Source organism: Balaenoptera physalus (assembly GCF_965194825.1).
Source record: "Balaenoptera physalus genome assembly, chromosome: 17".
Classification (NCBI taxonomy): Eukaryota; Metazoa; Chordata; class Mammalia; order Artiodactyla; family Balaenopteridae; genus Balaenoptera; species Balaenoptera physalus.
In genome coordinates this window covers 50,656,243-50,681,322 of record NC_138895.1, presented here as the reverse complement: position 1 = coordinate 50,681,322, position 25,080 = coordinate 50,656,243, and the positions used below count along the sequence as shown (strand labels likewise).

The window sequence follows — 25,080 nt, the reverse complement described above, 5'->3', positions numbered from 1 at the left end:
TGTGGTGCTGGGAACGGAACATAAGTCTGTTGATTCCAAACTCCTTTGCTCTCCTGGCTTCGAAAGCGACTCTGACTGAGCACCTGCGCTGGGTTGCCTTGTATGGGTGTGTAAACGTGGAGGGGTTCTTGTTTAATAAACATTTTTCTGGTTTTTGCTCCTTCGGCTAAGTCCCAAGTGTCCCTGGTAGGTAGTTTCCCCTCCTTTTAGCTTCTCACACATGTACGTCATCCTATCTTACTTTGTGCTGCCTTTGTTTCATCAGTCCCTTTCTTTTTGCTCTGAACAGAGGCCCCACCCCAAGGCAGCCCCATCCGGTCCTCCGGGGTGCTTCCTAGCTCTAGTTCCTTCCTCTGCTCCGGGAGCCCCAGCCGAGAAGCAGCTCAGGATAAACATCACCAGGGCTGTGCCCTGTAATTCACAGCTGCCCTGACCACACCGGCTAGAGCCAAAGCGGAGGCACTTGGCGTTCTCACCCTACTTGGACTCAATCTGCGTCCGCTCCCCCTGGAAACCCCTTGTGCTCCTGACTCATCCCCAGCCCATCTCCTTTGCAGTCTGTTTCTCCCAGACGGTGGTGTGTTCCAGGGTTCTCATTTCATCCTAAGGAGTCTCCCTGGGGCACCTCACATGTACTGTGCCGTGGCTTTGATAGCATCCTTATGCAGAGACTTTTTTAATATATAAATTTATTTATTTAATTTATTTATTTTTGGCTGCGTTGGGTCTTCATTGCTGCGCGCAGGCTTTCTCTAGTTGCGGCGCGTGGGAGCCACTCTTCATTGTGGTGCGCGGGCTTCTCATTGAGGTGGCTTGTCTTTGTTGCGGAGCACGGGCTCTAGGCGTGCGGGCTTCAGTAGTTGTGGCACGTGGGCTCTAGAGCTCAGGCTCAGTAGTTGTGGTGCACGGGCTTAGTTGCTCCGCAGCAGGTGGGATCTTCCGGGACCAGGGCTCAAACCCATGTCCCCTGCATCGGCAGGCGGATTCTTAACCACTGCGCCACCAGGGAAGCCCTACGCGGAGACTTTTGATGTTAGTGGGCGTGAGGATGGGCTGAGGGAGCCTGGTGATAACCCAGACCGCAGATCCAGCTCAGGGGAAGGGGCTGTATTCAGATGACTCGGTGCTGGCTGTTTCTGGCTCTCACGCCGCAGGATGGGACACCGCATCATAGGTTAATATTCTCCAATACCATGCCTTTCGAAGCTCCAGACTGGAATAGCCAACTCTGCAGTATGGAGTCGGCTTGCTGTCTCTTTTGCTGTAGCAGTCATACAATGTGCCACCCACTTCTCCCTTCAGGGAAGGACTTTCTGCTCCAGCCGCAGGGAGTGCTGTCTGCGTCCAGCCTTCAGCGGTCAGCCCCTTCCAGGATGGCCTCAGCTGGAGAGAACCTCCTTGTCCAAGACCATGTCACCTCTTGGGCTTCTTGGGGCAGCCTGCGTCCAATCACTGATCAGAGCAGGAATATAAAGGCTCAGCCCTCTTGGCCCCATTTGGAGTAGCTCTGAAGGCCATCCGAGCTCTAGAACTCCTGGAGGGGTGAACTGATGTGCCATTTACCTACTGCTGCGTAACAAACCACCCCCAAATGTAATGGCTTAAAACAACGACGTTTACTTTGCTCATGAATCTGCAGCGTGGGCCGGGCTCTGGGTGGGGGAATGAGCAAGGAGGTTGTTCGTCTCTGCCACACTCAGTGTCCGCTGGGGTGGCTTGGAGGTTGGACCTGGATGCATTCCAAAGCTCACTCCCTCTTGCACGTGTCTGGCATGTGCACTGGGCACACTCACAGTGCTGGGGGTCGGAACCACTGGGCTTCCTGGGCATCTCTTTCTCTACGTGGTCTCTCCATATGCTCTCTCCAGCACGAAGGCACCAGGGGAGCCAGACTTCTTACTTGTTGACTCAGGGCTCCTAAAATGCATATCGCAAGAGAAGAAGCCAGGAAGAAGCCGTATTGCCTTCTGTGACCTAGCTTCAGAAGTCATGAAGCATCACTCTGGTTGAACAGTTACAGAAGGCCACCCAGGTTCAAGAGTGTGGAGCGTAGACCCCACCTCTCCATGGAGGAACATCAGTGTCACACTGTAATAGAATGGGACACAAGCTGGTGTGGCCATCTTTGGAGAGTATAATCTGCCACAGCCATGGCCGTCATTAGGCGGGCCCTGCATCTCAGCTTTTCTCTCTGCCCATGCCTGTCTTCTTCCCCTCTTCTCTGTTGGTGTAGCCCTCAAAAGCACAGCTAAAAAAAATATCCTGCTCACCAAACTGTGTCTCAGAGCCTACTTCCCAGGAAGACTAGTCCCTGTAAGACTAGTCTCCCAAAACCAACATGTTCAAAGCAGAGCCGTCATCTTCCCTGCCCCTCTTCTCTGTGCCTAACCTCAGTGAGTGGCACCTGCTCTGTCTAGCACCTTCCCACCCTCAGGCACTCTCTATATTCTGTCTTTCCCAGACATCTTTCATACACGTCCAGTTCCCTTCAGCCCGAGGCCACTGCTCTCAACCAACCTCCTCCATCACTCACCCCCATCGGCACAATAGTCCCATAACCGGTCCTTCATGCTCCCTGCAGCCTCAGCTCCACTTGTTGCCAGAATGCTCTAAGTCTCATATTTGATGAGCTCATTCCCCGTTGCCCCTGTCATAAAGTCCAGACTTCTTAACTTGGCCCACAACACCCCTTGTAACTGGACCTTGCCTTCCTTTGAAGTCCCCATTTCTTAACCCTGCCCATCATACTCACTCCCTCTGAGTTTCTTTCAGCTCCTTTGTTATGTTATGAGCACAGTAGAATCTCCCTGCCCTTTCTGGGACGTTTCTTCTGGGTGAACAGCACCATCCTTCTCCCACACCCCCAGACCTCCCTACGTTCAATGGGCTCAAATTCCATTTCTTCCGGCAAGCCCTCCTTGACCCTTAGACTGAGTGAGGGGCCCTGACCTGAGCTCCGGAAGCGCCCCTCCAACCCTAGCACAGCCACACATCGTGGAAACCACGTGTGTGACCGCCTTCCCTGCAGGATAGATGTTCCACAAGGGCAGTGATGAAGTGATGACATCAGCTCGTTCACCAGTGTAGCCAAGATGCAGCCCAGCACATGGCACGCAGTGGGCACTGGAACAGGCTGCTCGTACCCAGAGCAGGTTGTGCTCTGATCAGCTCCAAGGGGCTCCATTTGCATAAGCTACACCGTGAACATATCCCCCAGAATTATGCAGTGCCCACCCTAAACACATAGACGCCCAGCTGAAAGTTTTAATTGTATGATCAAACAAATAAATGAATTATGTTATCTTTTGTGCTCTCTGTTAATTAGTGAATTTATGTTTGGTAAGGGGAAAATAATCCGATTTCATGGTCTTTTTTCAAATGCCAAAGAATGCAACATTTGCAACTAGAAAAAAATGCAAAAGCCTAAAGCAATGGTTCTCCATCCTGGATGCCCATTAAAATCACCTGGGGAGCTCTGGAAAAATACTGATGCCTGGGCCTCACCACAGGTCACTTAAACAGAATCTCCGGGGTGGGACGCAGCAGTGGGATTTTTTTACTTTGCCCCAGCTGTCTTTCAGGCGCAGCCAAGGTTGAGAGCCTCTGGCCTAAGGAGTATCCAAGCACATCCAAGGAGCTTAAGAAACCCACCCGGCAATCATTAACCTCGCTCTTAAAACACCTGGTTCAGGAGCCACAGGACTGAGCACCCAGGATAAAGACACTGTTGGGTTAAATGTCTTTCTTTGCTAGTTTTTGGACCTCAGATGCAGAGCTGAGTTTGTCATATCCATCAGTTCAAGCACATTGTCTTCATAAGTCCGTGCAAGGCACTCTCTTCCAAGTGTCTTCCCCCTACCACAGACAACCATCCTAATATACTTGATGTATATACAATATTTACCTGTGTGTATATGAATTCTTGTAAACATGTGTTTCACTGGTTTTTACGCCTGCACTTTTACTTTATGTAAATGTATTGTGCTCTAGACTCATCCTGGTTGGTAATTTTTCACTCCATCCCTGTTGCTTTGGGTACATCCTGTCTGTGTTCCTAGCTGCTGTAGAGGTTGCCAGTCTGCGCTTCTACCATTTTCCCCATCCACACCCCCAGCGATATTCACCCATATTGCTCCCAACTCCTCAGCACCACCGCACTACAAGAGCCATCCTTGTGAATGTCTCCTTGTGCACCTGCGTGAGAATTTATCTGGGATAAGTATCCTCTCTGATCTATTAGCTATATACTTTAGATCTCATTGCTTATATGTTTTTACATGATGGATACTTTTACATCAATACATACCGAAAAGAAAAATCCAAGTGATTCGTAATACATTGACTTTAATAATGATGCCCAAACATATGTGTAAGTGGCTATAAGAAAACAATCTAATACACCCTTAATGCCACAGAAAGAGCTGGGAATCTTGGGATCTCAGTGTCATTTAATCCCTATACTCTGTCAAGCTGGATTTTAGTAGAGCAGGTGGTCTCCAGCAGGGACTACTGGATCACCTCAAATGAAATCTCAGTGAAATTTAACCATTTCTTGGCTTGTTCCAAAATGTCATTGGGTAAGACTTCCAATCCTGTGGATCTTAGCTGAACCTCTTACAGGTTCAAAAGGGGCAAAGACTAAGTCTGCTTCAAGAAATCAGGTTGTATGTGTTAAACGTAACCTCTGCTGACAAAACTAGGCAGAATCAGATGTTCTGGTTTGGGAAAGAATGAAATTTTGCCAAAACTCTGCTTGTTATAATCAACATTATAAGCTAAATGGAATGTTTAGAGAAGACTTCAACACTTAATTAGCAAATATCCTGAGTGGTAGGAGTTCACTGAACATCCTTGTACAATAGCTATGTTGTGTGATGCACTGATACCCATGAGATTTCCAAACCAAACTTCTACGTTTTAAAGCAGTTGTTACTTTAGCAGAAGTATTAAGATTAAACCTAAAATTTGTGATAGTTTTTCTGCTTGACCAGAAGCCTCAATATTTATTAGCATTTACTGTCTAGCTAGTAGAGGCAGTGGTTCATGTTGCAGGCCACTTACTAGTTCTGTCACTTAGGGCAAGGTGATTATCCTCTCTGTGCCTCAGTTTCCCCATCTGAAAAACAAGGATGGCGTTAGGGCCTGCCTTTTGGTGGTGGTATGAGAATTAAGTGGGATGACACACATAAAGTACTTTGCACGTAGTAAGCCCTACAGTGTAATAAGCCCTGGAGATACGCAGCATGTATCCTTGTGATGATTTATTTGGGCATCCTGGTCAGAACTGGGACATGTCAAGTCCAAGTAATATCTTTAGATTCACTTACTTTATGGGACTCTCCTGGCTAGTCCCAGAGCACATGCTCTTCGGCTCTCTGACGCTCTGTGTCCCCAGGTAATCAAACCCCACAAACTTCCTTCACTTACCCAATGTTCTAGACAACCTAGACTTTAACGTGCATTTGTTTTGTCTACCCAATTAGATGAAAACTGGAGGGAAGTGACGGTCTCTTCTATTTCCTCTATCTCAGAAAGCCCTTGGCAAGTTCAAGGATACACAATAGACCGGTGGGATGTTTCTTTCTGCATGAATTTATAAAATCCCTTTGAAATTTTGCTAGCATAAGAATTGTACTTTCTTAATATATTCTATAAATGTATTAACAAAAACCCAGGGAGTGTAACGTTTCCTTTCCTCTTCCCTAGATAAGTTAGACTAGAGTTTCTCTATAGCCAGCTTTAGCTAATTACTCCATGATATGGTTCCTTTCTCTCCAAAGCTCCCATCAGAGTCAGCATTGATTGGCCTTGGACACAGATGGGTCTTTGGTCCTATTACGTTTTCCATGGAGGGACTTCCTGTTGAAGTCATGGAATAGCACCAACCCTTGTGTGTGTGTGTGCGTGTGAATATGTGTGCATGTATGTTTTCATTTAAAAAAAAAACACTTCCCTTTGACACTGGTTTTTCAGCCAGTGTTCACATACCATCACAGGTTATTATCATTCATTATTATGAAACATTATTACCTTTACCAGGTAGGAAGTTGGATGCATTTCAATTGCTTCATTCAGCCGCTAATTGATTCACATAGTTTGCTGACATTCAAGTTTAGACGTATTGCTTCCATAAACAGGAGCAATACCTTCCACTTGGGGATATGGCCTGCACGTTCTTATATGGTGCTCACTCTTAAAGCACAAACTGATCTGCAGATCTTCGTTTTTTCTGTAAAGAATGTTTCCCCTTCTGACGTGATTTTTTTCTTTCGCTAACCCAATGGGTGCTACTGATGACTTGGTGGATTTTAGTTCTATATGCCTATACTCAAGGAATTTTTATAAACACCATCACCATCTTCTCTTTTTACTTTCAATATTAAGTTTTATTTTATTGCATCGTTTTGTACCTTACCTTGTCTCGGAAAGGACTTAGGATGGCTAGTTTAAGAAAAATGTTCTTTTCTCTCACCATTTGTTTAGCAAATCCGGCTACATTCTGTACGTTTCTAATCAATAATCTTATTCATCTCTGAGGGTCTTGAATGCTCTCCTCTCCTGAGCGGAAACGAGAGGTCCTGCAGGAGGACAAAGAAGAGGTGGGACAGGAAGGAGCCAGAGCAACTGGGTGCGGCTCCCTTTGCGCTTAGAGTCTGAAGCTATCCGCTTCTGTTCATACTTATTTCTAACCAAAGCCCTTGGCTAAATACTGTTGACTCTCATTCTCTTCAAGGGCGGGAAGCCAGATCAGTTGATGTCCTCCTGTCCTTTGCGGCTCTAACTCGGACATTTAATCCTGAAGACCTCTCAGGAGTACCTGGGTGAGACCTTAGGAAGCCTTTGGTTCATACTCCTTTCCCAAACACCCCCCATCCAAGCTCCCTCTGCTATGTCTCTAACCATCACTAGTCTGGGACTGTTTTTCTTCTTTTGCACCAAATTTAGTGTCTCTCCTCTGAGGTCGGGAGCTCTGGGCTATTAGCATTCCTGCATCCTCTATACACTGCCCAGAGCTCTTCCACTGTCACCCTCCCTCCCTTGGGCTCTGCCTCTTCCCTAAGGCCACTCCAGCCATCCTCTACATTTTTGCATTTGGAGGACTGCCCTTCAAGACCTCATTCTTTCATAAAACTTGCTAACTGCTAGTGTCTAAACTAAAAGCAAAAACGTGCATCTGCATTCAAACTTCTTTTTCAACCATTATAAAAAGGTTTTTCAGAATGTGGCCTTAAAAGAGTCTTTTCAATACATATGAGAGTAAAAATGGCTCCTCTAGGGCGCCTCAGACAGCAGCTGCCCCCAGGGGGGCCCACACCTTCCTCTGAGAGGTCACAGGTTTGCTTGAATTTGAATTTGAGGGGAGCCAGAACCTTTTGATTCCCTTCACTACTGACTCAGAACCTCATTAACTATTTGCCCCCTGACTTGTTTAATTATGGAGTGAACTGAGTATTCCTGAGGCAGCTTCTGGTAGAAGTTAAAAGCGTAGGCCTGGATTAAAACATAGACTGCCTCTGTCCTAGCTGGGTGACCGTGGGCGAGTTATTTCATGTTTTGAAACCTCAGTTTCTTCATCTGTCGAGTGGGCATGGTCACACACGTGCTCTAGGGCGGTCATGCAGATTAAATGAAAACACACACATTGAACAGCATGTTGAACAGTCTGCCGTAGTGACCAGTATGGAAGGCGTGCCTGTCATCGAGCTGCTTAGAGCCTGGTGGGGGGGCTACAGATGGGTAGTGGTAGAATGTAGTTGTTGCTGTAGAAATGGATGTTTAAGCAGATACCTGAAGGCTGGGGGGTTGGGCAGGGAGGGTGTTCCAGGCCGAGGGAACGTGTGCCCTGGAGCAAAGAGGAGGCAAGGCCAGGAGCAAGGCTGGAGAGAGAAATCAAAGGCCATATAAACCATTCTTAACAGACCAGTTAGGAGGTTGCTTCATTAATTCAAATGCAAAACCTTAGTGCTCTAAATGGGAGACAAAGCCAGGAGGATGTGGAGCTGTCAATGGATTTGAGAGAGATTTAGGAGGTAGAACTGACAGGATTTGGTGATTCATTGGACATCCTGGGTTTAGTCAGCAAGGATTCAACAACTGTTTGTTGAGGACGCCATCTGTTCCTTGCAAGACCTTGACTGATTTACTTCCTTATCAACCCCTAGGGTGAATGTCCAGCAAACCTCTCTCAACCTGTCCATCCCCATCCATCCTCAGAGGCCAGGTTGCTTCTTCTGGGGGCAGGCCCTGTGGAGTGTACTTGGGGTAGCCCTGGAGCCATTCCTCTTTTAGAAAAGCCAAGACTTTAAAGAGAGCTGTCAACACTTGAGGATTTGGGAGTTAATTCGCTTGCTAGTGGATTCTCTCAGTCTTTAGACTCTTCTTTCTTTGAAACACTGCTTTGTAATCAGTATGGTGGCCTCAAGAAAGGGTTGGAGAGGGACAGTCACCCAACATAGCTACTGCCATGCAGTCATTTGAATGAGCTGAGTCAATAGAGGACGACCATGGTGGAAAAACCCCAAGCCATAATCCAAAAGTACCCTCTCCTTCAGAGTGCCTGTTCCAATCTTGCTTTGATTTCTTTGATGCTAAACTCTATTTAAAACCTCTGATCCTTCACCAACAAATGGCAAGTCGAGGCGGTGAGACGTGTGAGGAGTGGCAGGGGAAGGAGCCTAGAATTTAAGGGCTCCATGAGGAACATGCATGAGGAACATAACCCCCTTCCCCGACAGTGTTGGAGAAAATGAGTAAAGAACTCTGAGTTATTCTGCAGTTACTTTTTGATCGTCAGAATACCATTCTGAAACCGGACCATGTGGGTCACTATTTTACTAAGCTTTTTATCAACCACGGCCACAAAAATAGCTGATGTTAAATGTATATTATGTGTGAGGCCCCATACCAGGCACGGAACTTTATCTCATTTATTCCACACAATGGTTCTATTAGGAAAATAGGACAAGTGTTCCCATTTTGCAGATGAGGAAACTGAGGTTCGGAAAGCCAATGTGACTTGCTCAGTGTTCCACAGCCAATACATGGTGGAGTGAACCAGGGGAAGAGCATAAAAATTAGGACCTTTGGGTTGAATAGAAGCTGATAAACAATTTATTATTTGTGAAAGATTTTGTGTTTGGTAATGAGAAAATAATTCTAATCAGGTATGTGGTGTAAATACCGTTTAAGATTTATTTTACGGCAACCACATCGTGATCTCCATGTTCCCAGATGGCTTCACAGCAAGAAGTGCCTGTTCATCCAGTTTGACCTCTGAAGGCCCCTTCAGGGCATCCAGCCCCTTGGTGGGGGGTCATGACCCCCACAGCATAGGGCAGCCCCCGTGGGTTAATGGTACCCCAGAGAACAAGCCAGGGAGGCTTCTGGTTGAATTTCCCCTCCGCGAGTCCATGCACTGCACACTTTGCTCTCCCTAAAGTGAGCAGCTGGTGAGAAGGATACTAAGCAGGCCTGCACACTGCCCGACTCCATCGTCCTAGAGCCTCGAGGAAGTTTCTCTCCTGGGAGCCAGCCCCACCGGTTCGGCTCTGGCGGACAAGTCTGAGCTGGATGAACGAGCAGGAAGCGCCAATTCCTGCTCTGCACACAGCGATCCCGAGCTCTTTGTAGAATAACCTGTCCAGCTCAGGTGGAGAAACCCACCAGCAAACTGGCCTGATGGCACCGCCCATCTCGGAAACCTGCTCCAGAGCTCGGTTTTGAAATTCCTTCATTGGAGCAGTCTTGGGAACATCTTCCGATGTCACTTCTCTGGCAACGATTTTGCCAGCCACAGTGTTCACGAACTCCCACGGTCCCTCGAGCGAGAAGCCTGACTCCTTGCACGACGTACGGCAACTTAACCCCCTCCATGAGGCTCTTTATCTGTAAAATGAAGTGGCTGGATTCAGTGAGCCTGGTAGTTTTGATTCTGAATTCATTATCAGTAGAATAAAAGGGTAGTCTGTGCTACCAGAACAACAAAAATCATCACATCTCCCAACAAAAATGCTTGAACCCACCGGGTGGGATACAGAGGGGAAACTGAGGTGAAGATGGATATTCTATATTCTATCCAGATGTCCTAAGAGGGGAAGCCCAGGGTTTTTCCATACTTGAGGGAAGTCTCTAGACCTGGTCAGCTAATCAAAAGGGGCTGTCAGCTCCTCCAGGGTCCCTCCAGCAGTGCTCAAGCCCCCCACCCAGCCCCAGATATCAAGGGTGAAGGATATCAGCATTCCTGTGACATGATCCGCCTACCTTGAGTGACATCAATGAAAGGAAAGAAAATAGAAACGGTGCTGGAAGAGGCTTACAGCCTGTGTAGTCTCCCACTTCTCTTTACTAGAGAGGGGCTGCTGAGGCCCACACGGGTCACATGACTTGCTCAAGGTCTTACCTGTCTTAGGTTTGGGGCTGAGCCCATAGGACACAGTCTCCGCTGTCAAGCCAGTGCCAGAAAGGAGAGGAAGGGAATCTTCACCTGTAAGTCACCTCTGTTTCTATCCACCCAAGGGAATTCAGTCTCCATTTGGTCAGGGTGGACAGCCTGCAGTTCCTATGAGTGATTTAGGACTCGTGGATTTTATTTCAGGAGCCCTAACTACTCTGACCTATGCCTCTGGTCATCTTGAATTACCACGGTGCTCTAGTCCAGAAACCCCAAACAGTGTGTGATCAGCTTTACCATCCATGGTAAGGGAGAAAAAAGAACCTGTGTGCCTGTTAAAAAGTCATCGTTTGGATTTAAATCAGCCCTGGTTAAAATAATCAAGGGAACTTGGGAACTATGGAAAGGTCAAAGGTTTGCAGGTTTAGGGTTTCGTGGGAACATGCGCGTGTTTGGACCAGACCCAAGTGCCTGGTTGACCTGTTTGACAGGTAACAATTAGAGAGTAGGAGCTTGCCTGGCTGGAATGTGGCTGCAGAGGCGGGTCGGAGGATCTGGTTTACCTGCTCAGCAGGTGGGGCCTGCTGAGTCCGACAGGCATGTGCACGCACAGCATTCCAGAGAATCGCTTTTCTTTTAAAGACACAGAGATGACTGCAGGGCACAAAAGGGTTGGGTTGAGCCCTGGCTGGGAGCCGTTAGCTGTTTGCAAGGTAAAGAAGCAAAATAAATAGTTCCCTCTAGACAGCTCAAGGAAGAAACTGCAAAGGCATTCAGAACTTCTGTTGTTGTTGTTAATGTCTAAAATGAATATGTTCTTCTTGTCTCCAGACTTGAGAAACCCCAGACTGGTGCAAAATGCCAAAGATAATAGAATTGAAAAGTCATGTCCCCCTCCCCCCATCTTTTTTCTCCCTTTTCTTTTTAAAGAGGTCATAATATTATTGAGAGGGAAAGATAGGCTCCTTGAATGGTAGTGTCTGGCTTAAGTGAGACAGTCTAGAAATGTTTGCTGGTTCTCTTCATACAGCTGCAGAAGACACTCGGAAAAGCAAAGTTCCAGGGTTTTTTCCTCAATACATAATCTGTATATCTTTTGAAAGTTAAAAATACTGTTTCGATAAATGTAATTAAAGAAAGTAATTTGGTGTTTAAAATAATAGAAGGAGATTAGGATAATATCACATATGTAATATACAGTATAATGGAGCATCTACCTGAACGCAGACCCACATACATAACATGACTTCTTTTTGACTCAGAGGGATTTTGGGTAGTATCACTTCAACTTCCTGTATCATATGCATCACTGATGAGAAGGGGGAAAACCAAGCCAGGGGAGATTGGGACCTGAGAATTGCGATGTTATAGGGAACGTTGCTCAAACAAACTCAAAACTCTGAAAATTTCCAAGTAATTAAATTTTTTAAAAAATTTACCAAGTTGGTTTTCTATTTTTTTTCCTTTTTGGCTGTGTCACTCAGCTTTCAGGATCTTAGTTCCCCGACCAGGGATCGAATCTGGGCCCCCAGCAGTGGAAGTGGACTGCCAGGGAATTCCCATGATGTTTTGTTTTGTTTTGTTTTGTTTTACCAAGGTAGTTTTCTAGAACATAAAATCTCCCTTTCTTTCACATTGTCTCTCTTCAGTGCAGAAATTATTTACATCCCTCCAAATGAATGATCGGTGCTTCCCATTGCTCTGTGTGCTCTGAAGTCCCAAGACAGAGTCCCAGGATACCATCACTGAGGCCCTTGGGAGTGTGGTGGAAGAGGTGAGCAAGAATGGGCAGCTGGTGATTACCCTGAAAGCTCCTTGCCAGTTCAAAGAGTTAATTATAGGGAAGCAGAAGATCTTAAAGTTCAATTGGCAGAAACAAACAAGCAAACAAAAACTTAGCTGTCGCATTGTTGACTATTGCTGGTGGTAAAACAGCTGCTAATGTGGCAATTTAACTCTTTAAGTATTTGTGTAAATGTGAAGGTTATTGTGTACATACCTTTTACCAGAATTGATCAAAAGTCAGTAATAATAATAATAACGAAAAGTCAGAACATTAACAACTTACGGTTATTGAGCTCTTACTATGTGCTGGCTACATTTTCTCATTTCATCGCCACAGAATCCTGAGACAGGTATTACCATGCTCTCCATTTTACAGACAAGGAGACGGAGGCATAGAGAAGTTCCAGAGCTTTTGCCGAAGAGCATATCGTTGTTCAGTGGCAGAGCTAGGATCTGAACCCAGGAACTTCATTCATTCATTCACAGGTTTGAACTCCTGTTCTGAGACAGGCACGGTGCCAGGCATTTACAAAACCATGATGAACACTTAGAGCTGGTCCTTCACAGACAAATTGGACTCAGTAGAGTCTGATTACAGACGTTTCCTGACTTACAATGGTTCAGCATTTGATTTTTTTACTTCATGATGGTGCAAAAGCAGTACTCATTCAGTAGAAACCATACTTCGAATTTTGATCTTTCCCTGGGCTCGCAATGTGTGGTGCGATACTCCCTGGTGATGCTGGGTAGTGGCCTTGAGCCGAGGTTCCCAGTCAGCCACGCAATCAACAAAGGGTCAACAGCCGACACACTGACAACCATTCTGTACCCAGACAACCATTGTTTTTCGCTTTTAGTACAATGTTCAATAAATTATATAAGATATTCAACACTTTAGTATGAAATAGACTTTATGTTAGATGATTTTGCCCAACTGTAGGCTCATGTAAGTGTTCTGAGCATGTTCAAGGCAGGCAAGGCTGAGCTGTGATGTTCGGTAGGTTAGTGTGTTAAATGCATTTTCGATTTGCATTATTTTCACCTTACAGTGGGTTTACTGGGATGTAACCCATCGTAAGTGAAGGAAGATCTGTATTGCTTCTGACTCCAATACCAGTTCTCTTGACTATCTCTAGACAGCTTCTTAGTAGTGCACATACTTTAAAAGTCTGCCATTGTGTCTGATACCACTGAGTGCCATACCAGAGACCATGACCTTCACCTCTGCCATGACCCAGCTGTGCTGAGAAACCCTCAGTAGCAGCGTCTTAGTGCAGCAAAGGACAATGGCTATTTTCTAGGCCGTATACTACGTGTATACTCCAGGCCTGCTTTGTTTTATTTGCCTAATTTGTGTGGGAGCAGTAAATTCAAGTTTGAAAGAGCTTACTGTGGGTGTGAGAAGCCACTCCGATTACTAAGTATCTTATCAATAACTAATATTTGCATATTGGTTTTTACCTCTTGATAATTGAACTTGATCATCACAGATTCAGACATAAGGACTGCTTCCTGCGAATCCTGAAAAAAATAAAGCAAAGGTAGCTTGCACTTTACCTACTCAAAGGGAAATACTTCAAAGGGGTTTCCTTACCCTGTAGCACTACACATTTTCCTGCAAGGTTGTTCTTATTTCCTTCTGATAGTGTGTATAAATCCTGAACTCTGTGCTCTTTGATCAAGCCATTCCTCATGTGCCTTTGAGTAAACTCTGAAGGATAGATATGGCTTCTCTGGCAGTGACCCACTTTCAGTGACCATGGAAAGGCTGAATGGCCACTTATTATTATTATTAACGTAGAGTAATAATAATGACAAATGGCAATAGTAATAAGTGTACTGAGGGCCTGCTATGGGCCAGGCACTGTGCCACTTATTCTACATGCATTCTGTCATTTAATAATTACAGTGGCCATAAGTATGTGTTATGATTACAGGTAACAGTGAAGGAAGCCTCCTCGTGAAACATAAATGCAGCTAACAAATGGCAATGCTAAGATGCAGAACAGACCCATCAGGCACTAGAGCCTGCATTAGGCAGGAGGTGGAAGCAAATTTCCATTCAGTCTTTAAGATTTTGTGATTCTGAGATGCTCTACCCTGCTTTGAACAAATCGTATCAGAAGTGACATTTTGGGTTCCTCTGATCGCTGTGCTTTAAGAAAATAAACAATCTGAAGCATGTTTTAAAAAGAACAACCAGGCTAGAAAGATACTCAGACAATGTCATATGAAGAAAAGTTTAAGGAACCAGAAATATTTATAGCCAGGAGTTGAGGAAACTAGGACTGGGGGATTGGTGGGGAGGAGTATGCTAATTGCCTTCAAAAATTTGAACAGCTGTCCGAATATGATGGTGCTGTGTAGCTCTAAATTGGAAAACCAGGACCAATAAGAGGAAGTTGGAAGAAAACAGATTTTGATCCCATATAAAGACGAATTTGTTATCCCTTCAACTGGAAAGCAGTGGAAAGACTGTTGGAATGCCAGTTCCATCACTGCAGTAAGCATTTGTTGTTTTTGTTTTCCAGAGTCCGTTCCTCTTTATTCTGAAAGCAATGGCCTGATTTTCTCAGGGGAAATAACATTTCCCCATTGCGAACAGTCTTAGTGGGACAATTCATCAAGTTGTACTATTCACCTCTCATCAAGAGTTGAACATGTGACCCAAGTTGGCCCAGTCAGATTCTTTTTCCCAGGACACTCTATCTTGAACTGAGTAACATGAGGGTGGAAAATGGCTGGAGCTGACTCTTCCCTGAGCAGTGCACTGACCAAAATACAAGATACATTCTTATATATTAAACATCTCCTTCAAGCTCAATTTCCCCACTATTTTCCCAGCCTTTAAAGAGACTCTCCAAGGATTATATCTCCAATCTAAATTCCTTATGATGCTGTTTGCCCTTGAAGAATAGAATTATTATCATCCCTGGTCCTGTTCTTCAACTTTCTCTCAATTTTGTGAGTTTCCTATGTTTCCCCAGTAAATTCTATTTTTGCTTAATAGGAATGCTTTTCTACTGTGAGCAAAAAGTTCTGACACAACCATTAACTAGATTCATGGCTATGATTGTGGGAAACAATTTGACCTCTCTGAGCCCCAGTTCCTTCATTTGAAAATAATCCCAGTAGGTTTTAAGAGTATAACATGAGATAGCATCTGTGAAGAGAAAGACATATAGTAGGTGCTCAATAAATGCTGGTTACCTTCTATTTCTCCTTGAAAACATAAATGTTCTGTTTTCAGAAAAATTAAGAGAGAATGTATGTGAAGTAGTTAACATAGTGCTTAGCACATAGTAGGTATTCAATAAATGGTAGCTATGGAAATGATTTGATTATAATTTTCTCTCTGGGATTTCCCTGGTGGCACAGTGGTTAAGAATCCGCCTGCTGGGGCTTCCCTGGTGGCGCAGTGGTTGAGAATCTGCCTGCCAATGCAGGGGACACGGGTTCGAGCCCTGGTCTGGGAAGATCCCACATGCCGCGGAGCAACTGGGCCCGTGAGCCACAATTACTGAGCCTGCGCGTCTGGAGCCTGTGCTCCGCAACAAGAGAGGCCGCGATGGTGAGAGGCCCGCGCACCGTGATGAAGAGTGGTCCCCGCTTGCCGCAACTGGAGAAAGCCCTCACACAGAAACGAAGACCCAACACAGCCAAAAATAAATAAATAATTATAAATAAAAAAAAAAGAATCCGCCTGCCAATGCAGGGGACACAGGTTTGATCCCTGGTCTGGGAAGATCCCACATGCTGCGGAGAAACTAAACCCGTGTGCCACAACTACTGAGCCTGTGCTCTAGAGCCTGCGAGCCACAACTACTGAGCCCACGCACCACAACTACTGAAGCCTGTGCACTCTAGGGTCCACGTGCTGCAACTACTGAGCCCGCGTGATACAACTACTGAAGCCCATGTGCCTAGAGCCCGTGCTTTGCAACAAGAGAAGCCCACGCACCGCAATGAAGAGTAGCCCCCGTTCGCCGTAGCAATGAAGACCCAACACAGCCAAACATATATTTTAAAAATTAAAAAAATAATAATAATTTTCTGTCCCTGTAAGTACTGAAGTCTAGACTTGAAAATCACTGGCCAGGAATTTACAGGGGTGATTCAACCATGGCGAGGGTGGTTGGACATGATGGCCTCATTTCTTTCCCACGCTGAGAGTCTATGATTCTATATGAGAGAGATTTAAGGATGTGCAGATCCTTTCAAGCAAAATGGCAGAGGCAAGAGTCTTGGTATGAGGGCTGAACACGGTTGGGTGCATCCCCTGGGCTGATGTCCAAGCCAACACTGAGCAGGGTCACTAACCAACCTGCCCTCGAGGGGGCTCTGATGGTCACCCAGGTTAGTGTCCGTAACGACTAACTCACTCAGTGCTTCCGCCATGGTTTTGTCTTACTAAGGAACAGAGACTCATTCAAGTTGTTCCAGAAATAATGGGGTTTATTGAAAGGACATGTATACATGGGAATCCTGGAAGAGCCAAAAAACCCAGCCTCAGGAAAGGCAGGAATCCAGGCAGCTCTGTGATATGCTCTTTTCACATTTCCAACTCTCCCCCTCACAGCAAAGTCTCGCTCTGTATATTACCTCCTTTATCTTCCTTGCCAGCTGGCTATTTCTGACCATTCAGTCCCCAAATATGCATGATCTTCCAGGCTCAGCAACCATAACTAACTTCCTTCTGGGCATCTTTACCTAAATCCTGAGAGAAGAATTTGACTGGCTTAGCCATTGAGCCAGGCTATGTCATGGGCTACCAATGGACCATCCCTCAGACCTGTGCCCTCACCAGGTGCAGTCAACTGAGTGTGGAGGAACAGCCTTACCTGGTTTGTTGCCCACTCAGCAGGAGATGGGGACAGGTCAGGAAACTAGCAAAATCTGGTAGGAGACATTTTACCTGTGATGTTACCAAAATACAAGATACCTCCTTACAGATTAAACGTCTCCTTCAAAGTATATTTTCTCACCATTTTCTTCCAGTCCTTATGGAGAATCTCCAAGGGTTGTATCTCCAACCCAAATTCTTTAGGATGTGGTTTTCCCTTGAAGAAGATCTCCTGTGAGAACATGGAAATTTCCCCTCTGAATGTTGACTTGAAGCAACTGGGTCTTCCAGTGTGTTGTGGAAAATTCTTGAGTTAACACTAAAATGTTTCAACTGAAAGGCTCTGGTTTCCATTTGAAGGAGAGGTGAAAGGAGGACCTCAGACCATGGGAATAGGAAGGTGACAATAAGAAGAAAAGGGAGTTGTATGAAAGAGCTGGGTAGGAATGAGAGCCAAGGTGGGAGCTGTAGGTTGGAGTGGAAGGAAAGCCAACCAAGACCAGAAACCAGACAAGAACTGCTGCTTCCACTTTGGGTCTCAGAATATCTAGAGTGAAACTAGAAAATGAGTACAGAGCAACATGGATGGACCTAGAGAATATTATGCTTAGTGAAATAAGTCAGACAGGGAAAGACAAATACCATATGATATCACTTATACACAGAATCTAAAAAAATAATACAAATGAATCTATATACAGAACAGAAGCAGACTCACAGACATAGAAAACAAACTTATTGTTATCAAGAGGGAGGGAGAAGGAGGGACAAATTAGGAGTAGGGAATTAACAGATACACACTACTATACATAAAATAGATAAGCAACAAGGATGTACTCGCACAGGGAATTATACCCAATATCTTGTAATAACCTGTAGTGGAATATAATCTGCAAAAAAACAGAAAACAAAAAACAAAAAACCCCCAACCTGAATCAGTATACTCTATACCTGAAACTAACACAATATTATAAATCAACTATACTTTGATTAGAAGATCTAAATAGACATTTCTCCAAAGAGACATACAGGGACTTCCCTGGCAGTCCAGTGGTTAAGACCCCACGCTTCCACTGAAGGGGGCATAGGTTCAATCCCTGGTCAGGGAACTAAGATCCCACGTGCTGTGTGGCAAGGCCAAAAAAAAAGAAGACATATGGATGGCCAAGAGGCACATGAAAAGATGCTCAACGTCACTAATTATTAGAAAAATGCAAATCAATACTACAAGGAGGTATCACCTCACACTGGTCAGAATGGACATCATCAAAAAATCTACAGATAGTAAATTCTGGAGAGGGTGTGGAGAAAAGAGTACCCTCCTACACTTTTGGTGGGAATGTAAATTGGTACAAATGGTGTGGGGAACAGTATGGAGGTTCCTTAAAAAACTAAAAATAGAGCTACCATGTGATCCAGCAATCCCACTCCTGGGCATATATCCAGAGAAAACCATAATTCAAAAAAATACATGCACCCCAATGTTCATTGCAGCACTATTTACAATAGCCAGGACATGGAAGCAACCTAAATGTCCATTGACAGAGGAATGGATAAAGAAGATGTGGTGCATATATACAGTGGAATATTACCCAGCCATTAAAAAAAGAATGAAATAATACCACTTGCAGCAACATGGCTGGACCTAAAGATTGTCATACTGAGTGAAGTAAGTCAGACAGAAAAAGACAAATATCATATGATATCACTTACAGGTGGAACCTAAAAATATGGTACAAATGAACTTATTTACCAAACAGAAATAGAGTCACAGATGTAAAAAACAAACTTACAGTTACCAGGGGGAAAGGGGTGGGGAAGGATAAATTGGGAGATTGGGATCGACATATATGTACTACTATATATAAAATAGATAACTAATAAGGACCTACTGTATAAACAGGGAACTCTACTCAATACTATATACAGGAAAATAATCTAAAAAAGAGTGGATATATGTATATGTATAACTGATTCACTTTGTTGTACAGCAGGAACTAACACAACATTGTAAATCAACTATACTCCAATAAAAAGTTAAAAATTAAAGAAAAAGAAAGAAAGGAAGGAAGGGAGGGAGGGAGGAAGAAAGAAAGAAAGAAAGAAAGAAAGAAAGAGAGAAAGAAAGAAAGAAAGAAAGAAAGGAAGGGAGGAAGAAAGAAAGGAAGGAAGGAAGGAAGGAAGAAAGAAAGAAGAAAAAAGAAAGAAAGAAAGGAGGGAAGGAAAGAAGGAAGAAAGAAAAAGAGTAGAGAGAGTCAGAGAATCAGGTAGAATGAGAGTGCTGAGCTGGGTGAGGTCTCCACCCCAGTGATTCTGTTGAGTGCCAGCTACGTACCAGGCACGTAAGATCTCTCCCAGGCTTGGACCTGTATTTATCTTGTGAGACTCTAATAGTCAACTTGTATTCAGTTTGAAAACTTATAAGTTCTTAGCTACTATAGTCTCATAACCTCTGACTAAAGGGAGGTTCGGCGGTAAGAAGGATGTGTTTCTTAGACCAGGAAAATGTCTTAAGCCATATTTAACACAAGGGAGAGTGAAACATTCTAGAAATGCCTTGGAAATAATGTCCCCTGGTAAGTTTTGAAGACCAACCCAGGGATTGCCCTGTGGTTTGCTGTAGTCTTTCACATGCCTGTGAGATCCGACCCCAGGACTGGACTTGCATCTTTCCAATTTGTTTTGGGATACTCCTTTGAGTAGCGTCTCCAAGAAAACATTAGCGCGAGTCTCTCTGCAGGAGGAGGAGGTTTAATAGATTACTCAAGAGCCTCTGGGGACTGTGTTAAGAAGGGGCTTCTGAACCCAGAGTTTTGGGCCCACGTACTTCAAATCTGAGGATTAATGATTGGTCCTCCTCTGAACTGGGGTTAAGGCTTTGCTGGTTGATTACAAACGCTCCAGATACAAATATTTGAGGTGGGAACTTTGTGAACAACAGAAACGATCACAAAACAACTCTACAGAAAGCCTTACCTTAATTCATTACTGAATGTTGTGAATTTTGAGGATTTAATGAGGTATTTTAAATAAAGAAAGGAATTACTTAAAGGTTAAAGATATCTGGGACCAGCTTAAATTGGGCAATAAGAAACCTAAGTTGCCCTTTCAGGATATTACTCACCCTATAAAAACAAAATGCATTTGTTTGCAGTAAACATGTCAGAGCAGCAGCTATAGAAGACAAGTACAGACTGGCGGCTGTCCGATCTGCCAATTTTCAGTCAAAAGCCCGGGATCTGGTAAGTGACAGATTACCATGAGAACATGTGCATCGAGATCTTTTCTGGTTCATCATTTCATCACCAACCATATGAGTGTATCCATCAAAGTTCAAGACAACGGCTGTTCTCACAATGTATTTATATTTATAATATTTATCTAAAGGGGGAAAAAAACCTCTATTTGATGGCAACCCTCATGACCTGTCAAACATAAATGAGCAGTCCTAGTTCTTGCTTGTAAGGGTAGGACAAGGCCAGATCCCTCAACTATAAGTAAAAATATTTTTGTCCTATTCACGAGCAGATCCCATCTCCTCTCCACACATCAGTTAATGCATCGATAAAAGGAGAGAATTATCTTAGTTCAGTGTGTCCCACACTATAACAACTTGCACACTACCTCACAGCTTTTGCTATATTATCATGCCAGCTGTAATATTACTCACTGACTTTTTTGTCTTAAAGTCAACTCACCTTTTTATCTAAGTAGAATATTTTTTGAATAAAATTGTCAAAGTCTTCAAAATCAGTTTTGCCTGTGAATTCATAACGTTATGGGCTCATTTTTTTTTCTAATATCAATTGAAAAAGTACATAGCTATTAAGAGAAAAAAATGTTGGCCCATTTAAAAAAAAAATAACTAAAAACATCGTGTGAAACCATCCCTGGCATGCAGACCTCATTTTGGAAAATCCTGCTCAGTTATAAGGAGGGTGCTAAGTATGAGTGAAACTTTATGCTCTGCCCAGTTCATCCCTGGAAGGGGCCGACTGGTTCCAACACTTTCCTTAATTGGCTGATCTGTCCTGGGTTAGTCACTCACCTCCTACAACCTCATTTCCTCATCTGAAGAAGTTGGACTAAATAGGCTCTGAGTTCCTCTCTAACGATCTGTGGTTTTCCAAGATTCTGTTGCCAGACCCAGACACTGTCAAGAGCAGCGTGGCCTTGAGCTCCAGTCGGTTCCCTAGCACCGGTCCATACACATGCTCAATCTTCCTGGGAACTTTGCAGGACTCTGCTTTTCCTTTCATTAGCGATGGTTAGGGAATATGCCTCCCAGCGAGTGTATGAATGCAAAAGCCCCCTTCCTTTAGTTTGGATGAATTGCGGTGGAAGAAAAGGCAAGTGGACAAAAGGAATTTGGAAGGTGGCTTTGAAAGATTGCTGATTTGACCCCTCCTATTGCCTCCTCCCAGGTCTAACCCCAACTACTCTGGAATGATCCTGGGGAAAAGGAAAATGTAATTTGATTACTCCACACCTAAGAGCCCAGTGACGATAAATAATGAGAAAAATAGTGCATAATTAATAATGTGTTATCAGTCTAATAAAATAACGGCAAGTCAGCTAATCTTACTGAGCCTCTATTTCCTCATTTGGAAAAGACAGAATTTGAACTGGTATTTTGTGAAACTTCTGCCGTCTCTGAAGTTCTTTGATTGTATGACTTCAATTTTTATTTTTTTGAACAAAAAAGTGCTAGATTTTAAATTCGATAGAATCCTTTTCAAAATCTGGCATTAGAAGACAAGAATAAAGTTACCTTTGGGATAATCATCTATGTGTAATTTTTGTAAGTTTCCTTGAAACTATGATATGGTCTATGGTACAACTTAATTGAAATGTCACTTGTCCATATTAATCATTTTTTCATTCATTTACCTGGTCATTTTTTCTTCAGAAATGCACTGCACACCTATTTTGTACCAGGTAGCAGAGCATGATGATGAAGAGTGTAATTCTGGAGGCAAAATAATTTGGGATTGAATCCTATTTTCACTGCACATTAGCTCTATGACCTTGGATAATTGACTTAATCTCCATAAGACTTGGCTCCTTTTTCTATAAACCAGGAATGACAATATATCATAATTACAGCATAATTATAGGGTTATTGACAATTAAAAGAGATATCAGGTAGAAAGTCAAGTACCCAGAATACAGTAAGCATTCAATAAATTGTAACTGTTGTCATCCTCTTCATTACCGTTGTTATGGACTGAATTGTGTCCCCCCCCAAATTTATATGTTGAAGTCTCAACCCTCAGTAGGTCAGAATATGACTGTAATTGGAGATAGGCCCTTTAAAGAGGTGATTAAGGTAACAATGAAGCCATATGAGTGGGTCCTGATCCAATATGACCAGTGTCCTCGTAAGAAGAGGTGATGAGTGCGCCACAACTACTGAAGCCCACACGCTCTAGGGCCCATGTTGCCGCAACTACTGAGCCCGCATGATGCAACTACTGAAGCCCACGTGTTTAGAGCCCGTGCTCTGCAACAAGAGAAGCCACCGCAATGAGAAGTCCACACACTGCAACAAAGAGTAGCCCCCGCTCGCTGCAACTAGAGAAAGCCTGCACTCAGTAACAAAGACCCAATGCAGCCAAAAAAGAAAAAATTAAAATTAAAAAAGAAAAAAAGAAGAGGTGATGAAGACACAGACACACAGAGAGGGGAGACCATGTGAAGACACAGGGAGAACATAACCATCTACAAGCCAAGGAGACAGGCCCCAGAATGAAATTAACCCTGCTGACATCTTGATCTTGGACTTCTAGCCTCTGAATTGCAGGGAAATAAATTTCTGTTAAGCCCCCCAGTCTGTGGTATTTATTATAGCAGCCCTAACTGACTAATACAACTGTCTTCAACATCATTGATATCATCATCATCACCATCATCGTGTGCTGGGATTCAAAGATGATTATGCTATTAACTCTTTTTCAGTAAATTCACAATCTAATAGAGGGAGACAAGCACATAGACAAATATACTTTACAATACAAGCTAAGGACAAAAATAAAGGTCTGTACATCCCCATAAGAGCACAAGAGAGGGAAGGCTTTACCATATGGAGGTGGGGAGTAAAGAGAAGTAAAGGAGAAAAAGGGGGTTATAAAGTATACCAGTCCTGAAAAGACCAGGGAAGGTCACTTGATAAATAAAGTGGGACAGGGCATCTTAGGCAAGGGAACAGCACATACAGTGGAAATCGTGGGTGACAAGGACATTCTTCAGGATTTGTTATTTAGGAGTCATTTGTTCTGTAACATGGAACCTGACCTGTCTGTGATGGAGAGAAAGTTAAGTCCTAACCAAAACAAAGTGAGATGCCATTAATCAGCTGGATAAGCTGGTGCCTGGACATTCATTTCTACTGTCTGGATAAGGTAAGGATATAGGCGCAAAAAGAGAAATTCCCATTTTCACCCACCAGAAGCATTTAGCAGGCCTAGTGTTTTTTTGTTTGGAAGCTAAGGTAACGTGACACCTCAGCTTTAGCTCAGAATGGATAAGAGGACAATGAGAGTGGAGGAGAAATAACCTAGTTCCGAAGAGGTAGTTAAAACGTAATCCATTTGTTCTGGTGTGTACATCTGTGGAGATTTATAACATATAAAAATACGATTATCACTTGCCTCACATAAATCCTTCATTATAAATTCAAAACAATTATACCTTTAAATGAGCCAGAATAAGCAACGTGGGGGAGGTAATATTATTCCCTGCCTGCGTGGTGGATTGTTGAGGATTAATGAGCTAATGTCTGTAAAGCTCTCTAGCAAAGCAGAAGAAAAGAACTGGAAAGCTAGCAGGTGTTATTATCTCCTCCCACACCCCCTGCAAAGCTAAAAGACCAAACACAGAACAGTTTGTCTCAGCTTTTTATCTTTTCTAATAGAACAAAAAATGATTAAAGAACATTTTGTTAAAAGACAGAAAACAATTCCCCATTTTGCTAATATGGCACCTTAATTGCTCCAGTTTCTTCATCTTTATTCTCATCCATCCATGGTTGTAATCATTAACCTATTTTGTATTTTAACTACTTCTGTATTTTGCATTAGCTTGTTTGTGTTTCCATAAGGTATCATACAATGTGTTCATGTTGCTACACAATCTTCATAACAGTTTTTAAAGTATTATGTTGATGTATAATTCATATACCATTAAATTAACCCATTTTAGTGTATGATTTGGGGACTTTTTTTTTAAGTTTTTTAAAAATTTATTTATTTATTTATTTTTGGCTGCGTTGGGTCTTCGTTGCTGTGCGCAGGCTTTCTTTAGTTGCAACGAGCAGGGGCCACTCTTCCTTGCAGTGTGCATGTTTCTCATTGGGGTGGCTTCTCTTGTTGCAGAGCACAGACTCTAGGCGTGTGGGCTTCAGTAGTTGCAGCACACGGGCTCAGTAATTGTGGCAGGTGGGCCCTAGAGTGCAGGCTCAGTAGTTGCAGTGCACGGGCTTAGTTGCTCCTCAGCATGTGGGATCTTCCTGGACCGTTTCCCTTGCATTGGCAGGAGGATTCTTAACCACTGCGCCACCAGGGAAGTCCGATTTAGGGACGTCTAGTAAATTTACAGAGTTGCTGAAAATCCAATTTTAGAACATTTCCATCACCCACCTCCCCACATTTTCATGTGCCCATTTGTAGTTCCTGGTTTCATCCCCTGTCTCAGGAAACCACTGATCTGCTTTCTGCCATAGCTTTATATTTCCTAGAAATTTTATGTAAATTTGTGTCTGGCTCACTTCACTTAGCAAACTGTTTTTGAGGACCATCCACACTGTGGTATGTACCAGTAATTTGCTCCTTTTTACTGCTGAATAACATTCTACTGAATGGCTATACCACACTTTACTCACCAGTAAAGTGGACACTTGAATTGTTTCCTATTTGGGGCTGTTATGAATACTGCTGCTATGAACTGTATGTCTATGTGAACATATGTTTTCATCTCTCTTGGCCAGACTACTGGGAGTGAAATTGCTGAGTCCTATGGTAACTCTGTGTTTAACTTTTTTTGTTGTTTTTGTTTTTAACATCTT

At 43.6% G+C, this 25,080-nt stretch overlaps 1 long non-coding RNA gene across 6 annotated transcripts in view; it reads left to right on the top strand.

Annotated features, from left to right (window-relative positions):
• The window catches only part of LOC309647222, a 62,140-nt gene extending 40,430 nt beyond the window's left edge, over positions 1–21,710 (top strand). For 2 of the 6 annotated variants that reach the window (XR_014255861.1, XR_014255866.1), the window contains exons 2-3: positions 9,440–10,485; positions 12,040–21,710. This is a non-coding gene — a long non-coding RNA (uncharacterized lncRNA). The remainder of the gene's footprint in view (positions 1–9,439; positions 10,486–12,039) is intronic. The other 4 variants (XR_014255862.1, XR_014255863.1, XR_014255865.1 and 1 more) reach the window with 3 other exon arrangements.
• The last annotated feature ends 3,370 nt before the right edge of the window (positions 21,711–25,080 follow it).